Below are 16,496 nucleotides of genomic sequence, written 5' to 3'. Positions count from 1 at the left end.
GACAGCAGCTCCTGGTACCTGACCAAGGACAGCTGAGTTCAGTCACAGGCAGATTCGGAGCCCTTGGTGCCAGCAAGATCATTGCCTAAGCAACCTGGAGTGAGCCCTGGAATCATTCCAGACAACCCAGGTATTTTTGTTTAGGCTTGGACCAGAGCAATCTGAACAGCACTCCCCTGGGGTTGACATGCGGGTGGAAAAGGGAGCAAAACGAAGAGGAGGTCAAACGCAGGGACAGTGCTGATCACTTGATCAGCCGACCTTCTCTATCAGGAGACTCTCCTTCTTGGAACAGATTTAGCTCTGATTAAGGGAGTGGGCATTCCTCCTACAGGGTGTACAGATGAGGGGACAGGGCAGGACCCTAGGGGACCCATGTGAACATGGGCCACTGAGTCTCGCCAGGCCAATGAGACCACATGACTCCAAATGTTCCAGACACGGCAGCGGCCCCCTCTGCAGGGGGCAGAGAACGCTGAGAGGGCATGAAGTTTCCATACTCATGTGCTCGAGGGAGAGGGTCGGAGGCAAGACTCAGCAGCCACCTGTGCCCAAGCTTTCTAGGGTGGTTGGGATGTGTCCACTGTACTTTCCTCCCCACCACTGGCTGTCTTTACCAAAATAGATATGTCTGGCGTATGAGGGCCTAGGATACAAAACATATTTGGCTTTGCTTCTTCCCAAAGACCTTGGTGAAGGCCCCATATGTAGTGTGCGTGCACACATGATGAAGCACATGCCTGTGTGTACATGTGTCTGTCCATGTGCTGGCTCTGGAGCCAGGGAGAATGGAGACAGAAGAGACCTGGCAGGGCAGACATCCTCCTCCTGTGCAGACCGCCTGGCCTGCTCCGTCGGCTGACGTCACCCACAGGGGTTAGTCTCCTGTGGTGCTTTCTCTGCAGTCCATGCATGAGTAGCCAGGCTTTGACGGCCCCCTCTGGCTGCCTTAGAAGGTCTGACTCAATGGGAAGCTAGCAGAGAGAGCAGAAGACCAAACACGACTCCGGAGTTTACCCTTGCTTGTCCCGCCTGTACTCTGGGCAGTATCTCACCTCTCGTGGATTTCATGGTCACTTTCCAGTAATACTAAAAACTTCAAAATGTATCTTAAAAAGTCCAGTCCAGTCTAATCCCAGAGTTTCATTCTGTCACCCAATCTGAGACCTCTCCCTGTCCTAGCTGAGCCTGGACTCAGGGGAACAGGCTGTGTTTAGCTTCTTCTGTGTAGCTCCTGGTGCCCTGGTGGGAGCAGAGGAGAGGAGTGACAGAGGGCAGAGAAGGTCTTTCTCTCCTGGTCTGTTGTAATCTGGCATTGGGGAATCCGCTCACACATACAGATCCTGGCTCATTTTCTTGTAATGAGCATTTTGGGTCCTCCCAGGGTCACCTACTGTGCCTTTACTTGGCATGCCATCTCTAGCTAACAGCTCATGACCAGCCCCCCTCAACCTTCATTCTGTGGTGCATTCTACAGGCCACCTCCAACCTCTTTCTGCTGGAGTTGCCCTGACTCTGCCAGGAAGATGGCTTGGCTCGAGACCTTTTCAAGACAGAAATCCAACTAGCTGCCTTCCGCGGGTCCACTTGGCCCACAGACCATTGCCTGTGCCCTTTCTTTGCCTTGGGTGGAATGTCACCTGTTCCCGCTGTCACTTTCTCAGTCTCCTGTGTCAGGTTGTGCTTACCCAGCCGCTCAGCCTCAGACTTCTCCAGAAAAGCTTCATGCAACAACCCAGTATCTCCCCATCCAGTGTTCAGGTCAGGCTCTCTCAAGGACTCTCTTCCTGAGGGGCCCCAGTTATTGGTATCACCATGACTCAGATTTCTGGAGCTCAGTGAGCATCTGGCCAGAGGGGTGAGGTCACTCTCTTCTCATGGGAAACACGCCTCTTCGGTATGCGTGGTCCTCCCAAAGTCTCCCTCATCTGCCTGGAGGTAGGGCCCCTCTCTCCCTCCCCAAGAGTGAGGGGATCTGCAGACTTTCTGACAAGGCCGGTTCTATGGATGTTCTCTGCTTCAGTCCCTGCTGATTGGTCTGCCTCCATGCCCTGGAGAAGGGGGATTTTTCAAACCGGATTTTGTTTGACTACTTCCTAAAAGGATTTTGGAAAACTATGGAGAGTTACAAGCATTTTGAAGCATTTTAAATGCTTTTCCACATTTAAGATCGATATCTGAAATTTTTCATCACTAGTTTAAATAGCTCCAAAAGGACAAGACTTCTGGCATATTAAACAAGATATATGCACTTTATTTTTATTTATTTATTTTTTTTATTAAAAAAATTTTTTTTACCGTTTTTATTTATTATTGAGAGACAGAGAGAGACAGAGCATGAGCAGGGGAGAGGCAGAGAGAGGAAGAAACACAGAATCCAAAGCAGGCTCCAGGCTCCGAGCTGTCAGCACAGAGCCCGATGTGGGGCTCGAACTCACAAACTGCGAGATCATGACCTGAGCCAAAGTCGGACGCTTAACCGACTGAGCTACCAAGGCGCCCCAAGATATATGCACTTTAAATATTTTTCATCAAGACCTTGAAGTTGCAGGTTTGGGTCATCTAATGTATGCAGCACGGCCACTGCATAACTTCACTTGACAAAACCAAAGGGTGAAGCCAGGAGTTTACATAAAAAAGAAAAATTCTGATTTCACTTTTCACTGGAGAAGGCAAAAACATGATATTAAACTGAAGAAGTGAAAATGTTATATTATATTAACGTAATATATAAGTTAATATGTGCCAGAAACCCCTGTATTCTTATCCCAAGATAGACAGGTAGGTAGGCTGGGAAGGTGCAGGACTTTGTGGTGGCTTGTCACCTGTTATGCTTATTTATTTATTTAATTTTGAGAGAGAGAGAGAGAGAGAGAGACAGAGAGAAAGTTGGGGTGGGGCAGAGAGAGAGGGAGAGAGAAATCCCAAGCAGGTTCCTTGCTGTCAGAATAGAGCTCCATGTGGGGCTTGAACTCATAAAGTGTGAGATTATTACCTGAGCCAAAATCAAGAGTGGGACGCTTAACTGACTGAGCTACCCAGGTATCTCTGGTGGCTCGTCACTTGTATGAAATATCCCTGGCTTGGATGTTTTACTGGGCTCTTCCTTGTAGTCCTGCGTTTGGTGCCCTGAGGATTTTACGGCCCAGAGAGATGCCCCACAGCCAGGTTCAGGATGGGCAAGGCCCATCTGTTTTGTGGAAAACTGAAAACCACCAGTGTGCGCTCAGACGCTTTGGTTTTAGGAAAAAATGCCCAGACAGAGGGGATGCAAGGATATCCTCAAAGCTGTCTGTGCTTGTGTCTTCTTGGGAATGTCTCCCTGTGTCCCCAGGGCACTCAACTGGAAGACTGCTGGCCTAACGGTTGCTGCATCTTCTGTGGTGGCCGCTTGTGGGTCCTACATAGATGGTCCGACACCCTCGTTCCCATTCACACCCTCTGTGTCAGACCTGAGGCCTCACCTGAGGTAGGAATGACTGGCAAGTCCCAGGTGAACACTCTGCTCGGCTCGTGTGGGGCTTGGCCCACTGGGGGTGCCCGGGGAGGGTCTGTGATCCATGTCTGATGTCAATGCCGAGTCAGCCCCCATAGTCCCTGCTGCCAATGTCCCTGCCTCCTGCCCCTCCTTGTGTGGGAAGGGGTGTGACGGGGAATTCTGGGCTGAGTAGCCACTTCCGTGTGGTTAGGGCTTTGGTGTGGGCGGCGGTGGGAGACACAGCTGGCCGGCAGGGGCTGGGGGACGCCTCTGGGGGATGAGGCCTGGGCTAGGCCAGAGCGTGTCAGCCAAGTGGAATCCCCGTGGTCCCATTTTCAAAGCCATTTGCAAGGCTGAGCTATTCTTTTGTCTGTGTCCGAGGACCCCCCACTTGCGGCCACAGCCTGGGAAAATGTATGCAGTCAGGGCCGCGGTGGCTTCGAGGAGCAGCAGAAGTGGGCAGACAGCTGTTCTGCATTGAGCCTCCGCAGAATCAGCCTGTCTGGACCATCACCAACCTTACGCCGGAGTTGGCCCCGGCTTGAGTGTGAGACTGCATGACACAAAGATGTGCTTGATCCAAAGATCTCCCACACCAGCCTGTCATGGTGCCTGGTGGCCAGGCCCACTATTGGAGAGAGGTGGAGACCGAGATGGAGAGATGGAGAGAGACACGTGCACAGAGACAGGAGAGGCTGGGGCAGCCTCGGGGCTGCAGATATCACTCCCTCCTTCATTTCTTCAAGTACTCGCTACGTGACCCTGGGTAAGCCTCCTAACCTCTCCAAGCCTCAATTTGCTCTATGTGAAACAAGGACAGGATTCAGGGCTGAGGCCATCAGACAGGATCAGGGACGTGGGCGTAGCTGGCACCCAGCATGTGCCCAGTGAAGTCTTGTTTCTGAGGCAGAGGCATGCGTGATGTCCTCCCTGAGTGCTGACCCACAGCAAGTTGTGTCTGCAGCTTCCCCTGTCCCCAGAGGGGCTCATCCATAGGCTGCCCGGAAAGAACCGGAAGATTCGCTTTCTTGGGATTCTGGATGAAGAGAACAGGGATGCTGAGTGGTAGGCACAGTGGAGAACTGCAGGGATGGCCCCGGCCCTGGCTGCCCCTTCCAGCTGCCCCCCACACACGGCCCTGCACAGTCTCTGTTATGCTCCAGCGGAAGGCCCGTCACTCTTGGACTCCTGGGCCCTGCCCTCAAGGGCAGACTCAGGCGGACTGGCTCTGTGGTCCCTTTGAAGCAGATCCCTGTCTCAGGCCCCTCCCCACATGGCTCTCCTCCATCTGATCCTGGGCAGGTTAAACACCGCCAAGACTGTCTTCCAGAAACCCCACTCCCCCTGATGAGAGCATCCTACAGCAGACCGTACCCCTGAAGGGGGACCAGAGTCCTGGGGAAGCAAGACCGTGACAGGAGTGAGTGAAGAAGAACTATGGGTTACATGCTGGGGGAGGAAAAGAGAAGTGGGGTCAGGACCATTCCCGTCATCACAGGAATATTCAGGGCTCACCTGAGCTCAGGCTCAAGATCCAAGTCTCCCTCCTAGAAGGTGGCGAACGGGTTCTTCTCTTCTGGGTGAGAGTGAGATCCCTGTTGGTGGCACCAGCCCAGACCCAGCTTTTGGCCACACAGAGCTCCTGGTGGGGGAGCAGGTACCTGAAAGACTATTGTGCCTCAGCCTCATGGTCTCACCTGTGCTTAGGGGCAGCCTCTGAAGACCAGAGCACTGGGCCAAGAGCAGTTGGGAATGAGCATCAGCATAGCCGATAGCCCCACTTCTCGTCTTCTCTTCTTCCAGGGTGAGATCAAATACCTCCTCCAGGAAGCCTTCCTTAATGTCTCCTTCTTTTAATGCCCCCTTGTGCCTCAGTTTACCTATCAGTTTGTTGTGCCTTGTGTCATGGTTCTGTCTCGCTGAGGGCACCCCTGCATCTCCAGGGACCCCAGGCTCCCTGTCCTGGGCTGGGAGGTCCTGGGAGGCCAGATCATGATGTGACAGTTAAGAGCTTGACTTTCAGATCTGAGAGACCTAGATTCCGATCTACTTCTGCTGATGTGTAACTCTGCTCACTGAGCCTCTATTTCCCCATCTGTACAGGTGGAGGCAATGATAGTTCTTACCACATATGGTTTGTTGTGAGGATTAAAAGAAATAAAGAGATGATACCTGTCATATATCAGGCCTCTGCACTTAGAATATACCTGGAGCTCAATAAATTTGAGCTATTATTACCATTGTTATTATTATTATTATTATTATTATTATTGCTTTACTCTAACCCTTCCTCCGAGGTTCCCTGTCAGCCCTCTGTCAGGTGCTGAGCCAGGTGCTGGGGACAGCAGTGTGAGGAAGAGATAGATCTATTTGTCATAGGACAACTAATGGGACATAGGCTTCTGTTGTGAGGGGTGATAGAAGACACTCTGGACAGGATGCACAGCTTTCTGCCATGCCAAGGAAGAGAGAGAAGGGTATTTTTGGGCAGAGAGGAGAACACCTCTCTGGGGAAGGAGTTGCCAATCACTCTATGGATGGAAGGGTAATGAGGTGGGGGCTGAAAAGTAGTTCAGGAGAACCCTTCCTTGTGTCCCTATTTGGAGCATGAAAATCCAGTCCCTCAAATGTTAATTAGAAGCGTGGCTGGCTCAGGAAGTCTTGCACGAAGTAAGGCTCAGGCAGACTACAGAAGAACCTACAGAGGGTGAGCATGCCTCAGTTGACAGGTGCATCCCTCAAGGGCCCCCACGTGCCAGGAACCAGTTCTCAACACTATGGCCCTGACTGTGGACCTCTAGACAATTAGAAAGGCAAAAGACCATCTATGGATCTTAGAAGAACGGCAGAGACAGGACAAGTGGAGGCTCAGGTCACACTTGGGGAATTGGGTTTTGCCCCTACTTTATACCTCCGGTCCTACAGGCTGAGATGGGCTTTGCAAGGAGCCGGCTGCAGCCACAGACATGCCAGGCAGCGGGAGGAGCCGGTGCCCTCACCATCCCCAAAGTGTGTCTGATTATTAAAACTCATACATCACGCTCTGAAGCAAATACCTGGCGTGGGGGAATTGGAATCCTTCAGCGTGGACTAGATCCATCACCTTCTAAATCAGGTACATCAGCCCGTGAATCAAACACATCACCTCTGGATTCGATGGGCTCCCAGTCGGATTAGATGCATCACCTATTGAATCAAATGCAACTCTGATTGAATCAGAAACTGCACCTCACCTAGTAAATCATCTAAATATTACCCACATTACAAGTTTGGAATGGCTGCCTCACCAATACGTTTTAACAGACGACATGTTAAAGCTGCTATAACATTTAAACAATTACCTGCAGAAACGAACTCAATACATCACTCGGGCTGGCCCATCAACGTTTTGAGCAGGAGAAATCGCCATCCAGATGCATGGGCTTTCCATTTTCCCTCTCTCCCAACCACCCCCTTCCCCACGTGGAGTCCTTTCTCCTCCAGACACAGGCTGAGGTGAGGCAGGCAGGAGCAGTGGGGGCTCCTGATCACAGCCCAGGGGAGGCTGGTGTGAAACCCAAGGCGGCAGACCAGACGTGGGTCCATCCGGTGGCGGACATATTTTGTTTAACCTGCACAGTGCATAAAACATAGCAAATATTTCAAAAATCAGAAAATTCACATTAAAATCCTAGAGTTTTGGCTTCTCTTAACAAAGTGAGATTTGGCAATAATAGGCCTGCCTACGCGGCTAAAGCTGCTAATAGTAACTCTTGCCAGGTGTGGCTCCAAGCACTCCACTGTATTATGTCATTTGATGCTCACAACAACCTGAAAATAGTGTGCAATAATACTCTTATTGTTTCCAGTTGAGGAAACCCACGGCACAGAGACAGCAAGCAACTTGTCTGAATCACACAGCTGAGCGACGGTGGACCAGGCGTCCAACTCACGCGAACGGTGTGGGGCGGTTTCCGAGGGGGTAGGAGATGAGGTAGCTGACCTTGCCAGGTGTCCTTCTGATCTCATTAAATCCACATGCCATCCTGTCCCAACTCCCTCTCCATCAGCCAGCATCCTGTCCCCACTGTAGGGCCCATCTGAGAGGCCCTCAGCTGGAGATCTGAGTATTACCTACAAAATTGTGTAAGCAACCATATACAGTCTGGTGGAACTGGAAGAAACGCTCATTATACTGTCTTAGAGCTGCAGCCCATTGACTACATTATGCTGAATATAGTGCCCTATCCATTGATAAGCAGTTTTTAAAATAAATCCTGTAGGGGCGCCTGGGTGACTCAGTCGGTTAAGCGCCCAACTCTTGATTTCAGCTCAGGTCATGATCTCTCTGTTTTGCGAGTGAGAGCCCTGCATCGGGCTTTGTGCTAGCTGCATGGACCCTGCGTGGGATTCTCTCTCTCTCTCCCTCTCTCTGCCTCTCCCCCCACTCGCACTGTCTCTGTCTCTCTCAAAAGAAAGAAATACACTTAAAAAATAGTAAAATAAATCCTGTAATTGCATTGCAAAGTTCACAGTTATGCTGCATTGTATTTGTATGCCATGTGTCAGAGGTGTTTTCTCACAAGTAAACACTAAAATATAACAGTTTTTGAAACTCTGCTTTGGTCTTTCCTATTTTTTAATATGCCGGAAGCTAAAGGAGGGAAGTGGCCCAGGCCCTCTCTTTCCTGAGCAGCCTTGCCCTGGGCAGCATGGCCATCAAGGCTATCACCCAAGGCTCTGAGACCATGTCCCCTCTGCATCTAACCAGGCCTGCTCCTTCTGTCAGGAGCTGCCCCCACCCCTCCATCCTCCCTTAGCCTTTGGACTATAAACAAACCAAGTAAAATAAAGGAGACAGCTCTGTGCTGCATGATCTTTGCACGTCACCTGGTTCATAGAGAAGCTTAGTAAAGATGACAGGTGTGTTTTCAAAGGAAGGTCTGGGAAAGGCCAGCCCAGGGTCTATGTAAGCTTAGCAGCATCCCAAGGCTCTGTGGGCACTGCCCTGCAAATACGTGGGGCTTCAACCCCCAGAGCTATCAAATGGGAAGACACAAGTCAGAATGGGCCAAGGGGTAGCACCTAGATAGTGAACCTAGCCCGAGGCCTCCTCTGACCCACCAGAAAGCAAAGGAAAAGTACTCAGGAGTCGTCTGGAGGGGGGCCCAGAGCATCCTCACTGGGTACCTCACAGCACCTGGCACACAGCCCACGGCTTTAGGCACTGTGGAGGTCTGGCTGACCCCATGGGATGTCTTGAGAGGCGGCCTAGCTCCCACCGGGTGGCAGCTCGAACTTGATGTTGGGTTTGGATTGGGTTCTGGCCCTCAGCCTAGCCCTGTTCCAACCCCAGCATCCCCAAGGAGGCCTTTGGAGAAGGCTGCTCCAGAACGTCTACAAATGCAGTACAACATCCCAGACTGGCCACTGGTGGGTGACAGGGCAGAAGGGAGAGAGAAAAAGGAAGAAGAAGGAATTAGGATAGACAACTTTGCAGACTTTCAGCACTGGGCTGAACGCTGGGGGCCAACAGAAGCAGAAAGCGACAGACTGCTGGCCAGCATTGGTGACGAAGAAAGACTCCGGGAGCAGCCAGATCAGCAGGCTAATAATTTGACTGGTTGGAATCAGGCATGTCCTGAGTGTTTGCTTTCCATGTATCACCTGATTACAAACAAGGATATCGGTATTGCTTTTATTTCTACTCTCATACTTGAGGAAGCGAAAGTACAGACAGTTTACATAACCTATCCTCAATTTACAGGGTAGAACACCCGAGGATCAAAGTGGTACACTTGCCTAACAAAGCTTTCAGGGTTAGTAGACTGGCAGGGCTGGGGCTTCGACCCAAGCATGTCTGATTCTCTAGTCTATGGCCTTCAAGACCCAGGAAACGTGCGGTTGGTCCCAGGTGCGCCACAGACACGGCCAGGAGCGTGCGGGAAGGCTGTGACTCATGCCCAGGAGGTAGAACATGGGGTCCCCCTTCCAGGAAGAGGTTGAGCTTCTGCCCACATCCCTCGCTCCATCCTGAACACACCCATTTGTACCTGGAACAAGGGATGTGCACCTGTGTCGCCTGGAAACGGCTCCTTTGGGTTCTGTACAAAGGGAGTGGCTCTGGTGTCTTTCCAGGTCCCCTTCTGACCAGCCCCTGTGAGGTTGCAGCTGATGCTTCTGGAAGTTACAGAGGGCTCTGACCAGAGTCCTCTCGGCACCACATAGCCCCTGCCCTTCCTCCCGGTTGCCCTGCTTGCTCTCTGTAATTACAGCCTCACCAGCCCGGACACTCTGCTGACAGCCTGAACTTTTCTGCCTGGCGCAGCCTTCGATGCCTGAGGTCCCTGGGGATTCTCAAAGGTCACAAGGAAAGAGAAGCTTCTGCCGGCTCCTTCTTATTGGACTGAAAGATGCCTGACTTAACATGCTTGTATTCAGGGAGGCCTCACTCTCTGAGGCCACAAGTGTGATTGCAGGGATGTTTAAAGTGTGATTGCAGGGATGTTGGTTTTACCCCAAACACCCCCAGTTGGTGCTGACACAGGGTAGTAGTTTTTTTAGTTTTCACTAGCTGCAAGATCTTTTGTTCAAGGGATCTCATACGTAGAAACCCAACTGATACATGAAAGTAGAACTTCTCCGATTGAAGGATCTATGTCAGTGGACCAGGGCTCCTCATCTGGGCTTCCCAGGGTAGTTTGAAAACCACAGATCCTGTTCAAATCCTTTGATCTACCGAAGAAGAAACCGAAGTCCGGAGAGGTTACGTGACTTGTCCGCTATTTCAACAGAAAACTGAGAGCTGGCTAGATTCTCTCAGGTTTGTATACCCACGTTTGTTTTGTCAAGTACGAGAGTCCGGTTGGAATCCATTATACTCTTCCTTCCTATGTGCCAATCATCAGCCATTAACATCACTAGAATCAGATCATACAGTGGATTTATGCTTGATAAAATTTCTAACTGCTTGGTGGCCATGTACCAAGTGCCATATACCCCACACATTGGATGCAGTGAGAGGAAAGCCCAGTGGCCACCCTCAGGAACAGGGAAGAGACCCACAAGCAGATCATGTCAGTCCCTGTGGGGTGCTGGGACGGTACCACAAAGGGCCAGCTGGAGGGTTTGGGAGGGTTTGGGAGGGTGCCCCAGCTGGAGTGGAGCCATGGGGACAGGTAGTGCTCAGCCGGTGAGGGCAGAAGACCAGGGGCCCTCTGGACCAGAATCAGGACTGGAGGCCAAGCATGGCGTGTGTTGTGAGTGGAACGTCACCAGCAAAGTGGTGACGAGGTGGGGAGAGGTAAGGGCGCTGGGCCTTGGATGCTACACCAAGGAGCTCAGGCTTCATCCCAGGCACGAAGGATGAAAGGTTTTAAGAAGGAGAGTAAGAAATTTAGGATGAGGCATTCTGGTTGCTGCGTGATAACAGACTTGAGGAGAGAGGTGTAACTGGAAGCCCAGCTGGGACACTATTACATCGGTTTACGTCAGCCTGGGGTAGAGCTGTCCACGTAGAGGTTCCAGAAATATTTGTGAGATATTTCAGGGGGTGGGTGACTGGATTTAGGGAAGGGGTGCCGAGGGAGAGAGATTTAGCAGAGAATACGGCCGGTAACCCAGAAGGGCCTGGAAAAGCAAGGACATGGGCCAGTGCTCTTGGGAGAGAGAAGGTCTAGAACATGGAGAAGTCAGGGAGGAGTACGATTGGGGCGAAAGAGCGGCCCTGTGTGGCCAGGCCGATCATCAGGCGACGGAAGGCTCCCCCTGGCCACCGCCTCCCGCCTGCTCACTGCATACCTGTGGGAGCCTTTCAAAGTCAGTGGCTGCCCCGTACTGGGGGAGCCCATGGGCAGGTCATGGAGCCGCGGGGGGGCTGGGGCGAGACCCTGTGCTGTGTGTTCCCATCTCGGTGTCTCCTGCAAGATGCTCTTTGTGGTTTCCAGACGGTGGCAGCATGGGTGTCTCCTGGAGCGGACAGACAGAAGGCAAACCCAGACCCCTAAAGCCAGCTGTGGTGTGGGAGGCAGCACCGGCCGCCCAGCGAAGAAAATGCTAACTCAGGTCGTGTTGCCCCCCATCGACCTCTCTAAGCAAGGGGTTAAACATTTCCTTAAAAACCCTACAGTGCCTTGGAAATCAGCTGAATGGCCTTTCTGTACAGCTCCAAAAGTCCCGCGTGCACTCCCTGGCTTTCTGACGAGATATAAACGGCGGATTTTATGGGCAGCGGCATGGGCCAGTGGGCTAAGGACAGGCCGGGGAGCCAGCAAGGACGCGGGCTCGGTGCCTTGTGACCGCTTGACTCAAGGTGTGACCTTGGACTGGTTGCTTAACCTGTTTACACCTTAGTTTCCTCGGCTGAAAAATGGGAGTCCTGATACCACTGGGCCTCACAGGGGGGCCGTGAGCGGGAGCTAATTGATGGCTGAAGTGCACCCTGGGTGTCTCCGACGCTAGTAAACTGCTAAGTAATTACGCGGCGCCTCAGAGCTCTGGCAGCCGGCACGCAGGGCACTCTTCCCAGGCCGAGGGGGTCCGGGTAGCGAGGCCGAGAATGCCTGGCTCAGCTAAACGCCAGCCATTCACCTCGCCGAGCACCTCCCCGGCGAGCCCCTCCGCAAGGTCGTCCTTCATCTCCTGGAGATCTTTCTCCTCAGGGCTCTCACACCTTGCTTTCAACCCTCATTTCTGCGAGGTGTGGCTTTTTCTTTAATCCACAGTCCGGTGAACGGTAAGTTTGTTGAGCGGCCACTCTATCTCTGCAGGACACTCTGCGAGGTGTTTTCTGCGTCCCCTCTCATGGACGCCTCCCCACAAGCGCAATTTAGAGGGACTCTACTGCTCCCATTCCACAGATGTGGACACTGAGGCTCAGAGGATTTAGGCCCTCCTAAATTCTTTTGATGCATCCTTTTGACGGAGCCTGTCCATCACTGTGCCTATTTAAAGGATGAGCCTGCACAGTCCTGATGAGTCAAAAGCATTCACACCCAGAATCCTCTGGCTTCAGTGCTCAGGCACTTCCATCACTCTGTGCTGCCTTCCCTGTTAGCTCTTCAACTCATGTGGGACCGTGGGGTGCAGGCTGGGGCAGAAGCATCGCTGGGCTGGGGTGCAGGGAACCTGTATAATTTTTTTTCTGTTTATACCAGAAAGATACTATGAGGCTTTGGGCAAATGACTCGACCTTCCTGACTCTATTCTTTTCCACCGATACCCTTTTTGTCCCTACTATGCTATGACTGTATATGGTGGTGATAGATACCTAACTTGCGTGTGTTCTAATATAAGACAGGTATTAGTATATCTGCCATACTAGGTGCAATGGGCTGAATATATTCCCCCAAATTCATCTGTTGGAGTCCTGGCCCCCAATGTGATGGCATTAGGAGCTGGGGTCTTAGGGAGGTGATCAGGTCATGAGGGTTGAGCCCTCATGAATGGAATTAGTGCCCTTATAAAAAGACTCCCCAGAGAGCTCTCTCATTCTTCCTGTCATGGGAGGACACAGTGGGAGGATGGCTGTCCATAGACCAGGAAGTGGGACTTCACCAGACACAGAATTGATCTTGGACTTCCCAGTCTCCAAAACGGTGAGAAACAGGTTTCTGTTATGAGTCGCCCAGTCCACGGTATTTTGTTATAGCAGCCTGAACAGACTCAGACACCCAGCGAGGCTAAATGATCCTGTGGCCAGGGATTTTTATATATCCAATTCTCTGTAACAAAATGCACACACACGGTGTGCCAGGCCCTGTGTGAGAAGCAAGCCTGTGTCCCTGCCCCAAGGGGACAAGCAGACGTAGGAGATGCCAGTATAACGTTCACAGCCCATGCCCTGACGGAAGTGGCCCCCCTTTCTCTCTTCGGTCTATTTGGCCGAATTTGCCAGTGGGTAAGAGCAGCTGAGATGGGCCCCAGGGGGCTGCTCCTTGAGAAACCAAGTGGGCAGGGGACTGTGGGTGGAGAGCACAGGATCCTAGAGTGGATCAGTGGTCCTCCCCTCCTTGGGCCGGAAATGGCACCAAATCTCCGAGGTGCCCCAGAGAGGCCTTGATGTGTCACGGGAAACAATGAAGAACACCATCGCCCACCTGAGCCGGCAAATGGTGGTGACACTGTTTAATCCTGTGCTCCCAAAGCTGTTGATGAGCTGCAGAACATTTCAGTGGCCCAGGCATGACACTTCCAAAACCCGGGACTGGCCAAACATCCCTGTCCTTGTTGGGGTGTCCCCAGAGAAACAGCAGAGAGACTGTGCCTGCCCTCCCCCATCTCTGCCCCTCTGTGAAGGCTATGTCAGCCAGAGAGCGCCTTCCACACTTCCCAAATATTCCCCGTTAGTTCCCCCCCTTCTCAGTCTGAATAAAGGTAGACAAAAATAGCATAATCCTTGGTGACTGGCAGGAACCGCACAGGGCCCCCACCCCCACCTCCATGCTTCCCCAAATCACAAGGCCCTGCCGTATTACAGTCCAAATTTCTCACCCCTGAGCCGGAGTTCCCAGGAGAAGGGCTGCAGGAATGTGAGCCTCCTTTAAATCCTGCCTTCCTGGACGTTTCCCGCTAAATGGGATCAACCATCACTTCCTATTAGCGCAGCTTGGCCTTTCCAGCGGTGACAGGCGGCCACGGGCTGCTCCGTGGATCACTTAGAGTCATAAAAAGTGCTCTGTGGCTATCCTTGCATCGCTGAGGGCTCCGGGGAGCAGCTGGGGGAGGGCAGGAGACAGGAACACAGAAAGCTCAGAATCTTTGGCTGAACGCCCTCCCGTCCGTTCTGTTCTACCTCATCCACTGGCATCATGAACTCTTCAGGGACAAAGACATGTAGGCCACAGCAGGTAAGATGAGTGGCTGCCACCTTAGGGGTCTGTGCCGGGACCAGTTCTCAGATCTCATTCAATCCTGCTGTAAATTCACAACACATTTAAACATGGGGCTCAGAGAAATTAAGTGACTTGCTCAAGGTCAGGGACAGGACAGAACTGGACTCCACAGGTCATGCTCTTTTCTACTTCTGCTAGCTGCCTTGGAGAAGCTGCCTCCACTCGGTCTGCTGGGAAAGACCCCGCAGGTCAGAGCCAGCCTCGCCTGGTTGGGGAGACAGGTGCCTTCCAGAAAGGCCACATCAACTTGTGTCAGCTCTCTAGGAGTCACACAGACCCTGTCTTCAGGGCCCATCCAGGCATTCAACGGTTAAAAGTGTACATGTAAGATTTTTTCCTTCGGCCTCCAGATGTGTGGGGACAACCAGGGTTGAAATTCTAGCCTCGGGAAGCTCATGTGACCCTCTTCCCACCCCCTGCACAGTGCATGCAGTGTGGAAGGCAGGGCTGAAGCTTTATAAAAGGAAGCAAACTATACAATAATCCCGACGCAGAGCTGCCGTGAACCTGGCATGAAAGCAAGCACGTGAGAAATGGATGTGCAGACCAGTCCCCGCGCCGGGCCCTGAAACTCCCCCGTCATTAATGTTTCACAGGGTGGCCAGTGGCTGGGCCCTTTCAGCAGAAGTACATTCCCAGCTTGGCCTGCCTCCCGTCCTTCCCAGAATGACCCTTCACTCCTTCATTCTTTTGGTACAAGTTTCTGCCAAAGGAACACAGATGGAGAGAGCAAAATCAGGGCTGGGTTTAGATAGGGGGAAAAATTCACAGAATGTCAATCTGTTCATCCTGGAAAAAAGTGAAGACAATATCAAATCATTTTAGGGTTTTAGTGGGATCACACACATGGGCAGAAGAGCTCCTTGGCTGTCCTCTCCACCTGTGAGCTCTTAGCACTCGAGAGGATCGCAGAGGTGTCCTGCTAACCTTTAGGCTCTTCATCCCTTCCCGTCCCGGGATGGCCTCTCTTGGACCTCTTCTTTCCTGCGTTCTTCTTTTCTCCCACAAACACGGCCTCCCTCTTTCTTCTCTCTCTCTCCATGGCATCCAGCTCTCCCTTTCCAGCCCAACAGAACCATAGTTCTGCAGGAAGATCTGAAGGTGTTCAGATGAGAGGAAAAATGACTGATAGAACTTAATGTGTTCTGTTCCTGGAGTTTTTGTGTCTCTAGGGACCAATGGCCATGAAGGTGTGGTGTCTCTTGGCTTAGGGAGTGGATGACAGGCACTGGGAAGAGCAAGCGTCATCCTTGGAACCCTCAGAAGCACCCTACGTGCAGGACTGCCCACTGTCCTTCGCCAAAGGCTTGCTCTGAATATGAAGTCGTATCAGATTACTCTTCGAACCACCACTGACGCTGTATCAGTGCTTGGTGGGTGGGAAGTCTTTAACACTAGTGCTTTCTTGGGGCGCCTGGGTGGCTCAGTCAGTTAAGCGTCCCACTTCGGCTCAGGTCATGATCTCACGGTTGGTGAGTTCGAGCCCCGCATCGGGCTCCGTGCAGACAGCTCGGAGCCTGGAGCCTGCTTTGGATTCTGTGTCTCCCTCTCTCTCTACCCCTCCCCTGCTCACACTCTGTCTCTCTTTCTCGAAAATAAACATTAAAAAAACAACGACACTGGTTCCTTCTTCATGTTCCAAGTAACACCTTCCCTCCCTCCTCCCACTTCCCCCGCCCCCTGCCTGAAAAAGGCACATTGAGAAGAGGCATGGACTGGCTGTGGTTACCTGTGTGTGGGGAGCGTTTGGAGCTGACAGAGGGGCCTTTGCCCTTTCCTCTCCTGGTGACTGTTGCATGGAGTTTAAAAGCCCCTGAATGTGGCATGGCCTGACCTTTGGCATCTGGGTTATGGCCACCGGTGGACTGACAGGAGAGACCATTCAGGCTGAGATAAGTGGTAACATGCACAGAGCAGTCCTCACACAATGTCATTAGGTCCTCAAGGATGATGTGGGCAGAATCACTCAGCTCTCGGAGCATCAAACTTTCCCTCTAGGAACTGAGGGTGAGTGTCATCATCACGGTTACGAAGTGTGTAATTGGTAGGACCAGGGCTAGAACCTGGGTCTTGTAACTCTCAAAGTCTCTTCCCATGGATTTTTCCAGAAGTATAGCAAGTAATCCCCGAGTTCAGAACAAAGTTCA

General features: G+C 52.0%; 1 long non-coding RNA gene across 1 annotated transcript; it reads left to right on the top strand.

Annotated features, from left to right (window-relative positions):
- Positions 1-4,772: 4,772 nt before the first annotated feature.
- Positions 4,773-7,991, top strand: LOC147574822 (uncharacterized). The gene is made up of 2 exons (XR_015243315.1): positions 4,773-4,898; positions 7,327-7,991. It is a non-coding gene; the product is annotated as an uncharacterized LOC147574822 (long non-coding RNA).
- The last annotated feature ends 8,505 nt before the right edge of the window (positions 7,992-16,496 follow it).

Source organism: Puma concolor, chromosome D4 (genome assembly GCF_028749965.1).
Source record: "Puma concolor isolate L17-30 chromosome D4, mPumCon1.1.hap2, whole genome shotgun sequence".
Taxonomy (NCBI): Eukaryota; Metazoa; Chordata; class Mammalia; order Carnivora; family Felidae; genus Puma; species Puma concolor.
This window is presented reverse-complemented; position numbering and strand designations above follow the sequence as displayed.